At 43.1% G+C, this 2840-nt stretch overlaps 1 non-coding gene across 1 annotated transcript; it reads left to right on the plus strand.

Moving 5' to 3' along the window:
• The first annotated feature begins 373 nt into the window (after positions 1 to 373).
• LOC136858893 (5S ribosomal RNA) lies at positions 374 to 492 on the plus strand. Its single transcript, XR_011017738.1, has one exon. It is a non-coding gene; the product is annotated as a 5S ribosomal RNA (ribosomal RNA).
• Positions 493 to 2840: the final 2348 nt, after the last annotated feature.

The following is a 2840-nucleotide window of genomic DNA, read 5'->3' on the forward strand; positions in this document are numbered from 1 at the left end:
TCCGTCTGCCAAGTCCACTGAAATGCATGCACCAACCGACCCTTTCAGCGATAATTTCACACTATTCATAACAGGGACTAGCTGCATAAGGAATGGTATTACTAGCATTACTCATACCTCAGTCACTTTCATATTGTCAAAGCCAAGTATGAGATTGAGACATGTCAATGAAAGTAACAAATTTGATATAGCCCATACCAGAAGACATAGTGCATTGTAAACACTACATCTCGCCAGCAAATGGTGCCAAAAATTTGGAAACGGCTGTAGAGACATGCATGATTCTGATCGGGAAGGTAGGCCGTCAGCATCGACTACATAAGACAATGTTCAGACAACAGACGAAATGATTCGTAGTTATCGCAAAGTGGCAGCCAACGACCATACCATGTTGACTACACCGGGTCTCGTCCGATCACCGCAGTTAAGCAACGTTGGGCGTGGTCAGTACTTGGATGGGTGACCGCTTGGGAACACCACGTGCCGTTGGCTCAATTCCCTTTCCCTGCCGGCCCCGTGCTTGCCTCTTACCTGGAGGCTCCGGGTTCGATTCCCGGCCAGGTCAGGGATATTTTACCTGGACCTGAGGGCTGGTTCGAGGTCCACTCAGCCTACTTGATTAGAATTGAGGAGCTATCTGACGGTGAGATAGCGGCCCCTGTGTAGAAAGCTAAGAAAAACGGCCGAGGGGATTCGTCGTGCTGACCACACTACATCTCGTAATCTGCAGGCCATCGGGCTGAGCAGCAGTCGCTTGGTAGGCCAAGGCACTTCAAGGGCTGTAGTGCCATGGGGTGGGGTGGGGGCAAGCTGACTATCACGGATATTGCTCAGCAGATGCGCATCTCATTAGGCAGTTCCTATTCCATCGTCCAAGATCGTATGCAGTATCGGAAATTGAGCTCACGCTCGGTTCCACGTTCACTGACACTTGCACACAAAGACGAAATGTTTATGGACTTCCTTCAGCGTTACTCGGTGGAAGGCATTGTTTTACGAAGCCGCAACATTACCGGCGATGTGAGGGATAGGTGCATCATGTCATACCTCAAAAAACAGAGAGTATCTATGACACACCTCCTCGCCTGCTCAGAAGAAATGCAAAGTTGCGCCATCATCGTGGCCACCGTTTTATTTGACTATGGAGTTGTTTACACAGAGTTTATGTCAAAGGGCAACAACCATTAATGTCAATTCTTAATGTGCGACACTGACGTCGCTGCTCAACGCTATAGAGAACAAGAGGTGTCAGCAAAGACATTGTTCTTCTGCACGAAAATGCAACATATCACACGGCACGCACAACACAAGCCTTGCTTCGACGCTTTCTATGAAAGGTATGGAAGTATCTGCCATATAGTCCAGCTCTTTCACCATGCTACTTCCATCTTTTCGGCACGCTGGAAGAACATCTAGAGGAAAGAGATTTGCCAACGATGAGGAAGTTCACACGGTGGTTCTCCAGTGGCTCAGTTACCAATATGTGGATTTCTATCTTCGGGAAATTCAATGATCAGTAGAACGTTCAGACCGTTCTATATACAGACTTGGTGACTATGTTTAAAAATGGTAGCATGTATATGTGCCACTTTGTTGTGTAGTGCAGCATTCAATAACAGTGAATTTGCCTGCTATAGTAATATGTAACTTACTTTTTGAAGTAACCTCGTAATTCGGAGAATGTCATTAAGGTATTGAACAATTCGCTGTGATCATTGCGAGTGTCGTAGAGGTCTGGTTTAATCAACAATGATAAGAGAAATACAACGTTACTAGTCGAAGCTGCTGAGTTATGAAAGTGGATATCTCATGGGATGATTAATAGCATAGGTCTCACACTGGCACGAGGAGTGTCGGCGTGTGGTCAGGTCAGGACACATCGATCATATCCATTGTGATTGAGGTTATAAGTGGCACTCGATTAGTAATATCATATCACAAGATGGAATGCAATACAACGGTTTAGCCTGAACAACCAGTGAAATATTGAAACTTTCTGATGTTTAGTTTGAGAAGTTAACACTATCAGCATACACATTGTTACGTGTATGGTGCATAACCAATTTTCGAACGTTATTTTACACTAACATAACAATTAATTTAATGCTTCCCTAACACCGTCAATTCCCTTTGATATGATATACAGGTAACGCCGTAGAAACCTTAATGTTCATGTTGTGTGGTCAAATTATTTCATAAGGTCCTTCTTAGTATGAAGGTAGTAGTGTTCCTGAAAATCTTGAGTAGACTAGCCTTGTTTAGAGCAGTTAACTTTTCAGCAAGAAGTATAGCATTTTGTAGCTCTGTATTTTAACAGAAAATAGTGAGAATGATGCTCTGTGAATTTGAATGTATGTATTAAAAAGTAGAAGGTTGGGGGTGGGGGTGGGGTGGCGGACAATGACGAAGATGAGAAGTTCTTACTGCTTAACCGAGGTAGAAAGGCGTGTTTTTCGATTTACCATGATGGGCCTTGTCATGATTTCCAGATAGGACGTTGACAAATATAAAGACGGGACTTCCAATTCTGGAGAGGCATAAGGCCTTGAGATTTACGCGGTCTCCATCAGAAATGAGTATCAGGTTAATTTATGTGTGTACGAATTGCTGTACAAAGGACTTCTCACTGTACCCGTCTTAAAAACACGATTAGAATTAGAGGAATCCCTTACCTTCCAGTCTTTGCTATGTTACCAAAGGTAAGAAAACTCTGTGCTCTTAAATTTTTATTGTAGAGGCACATTTATTATAAGTATGCTGTTTTAATGTCACAAAATCTGTATGAAATTAGATTATTTTAATATTCGGATCTGCGCAAGACTCAATGAAATGTATGCGTA

This window comes from Anabrus simplex, chromosome 1, assembly GCF_040414725.1.
Source record: "Anabrus simplex isolate iqAnaSimp1 chromosome 1, ASM4041472v1, whole genome shotgun sequence".
Lineage (NCBI taxonomy): Eukaryota > Metazoa > Arthropoda > Insecta > Orthoptera > Tettigoniidae > Anabrus > Anabrus simplex.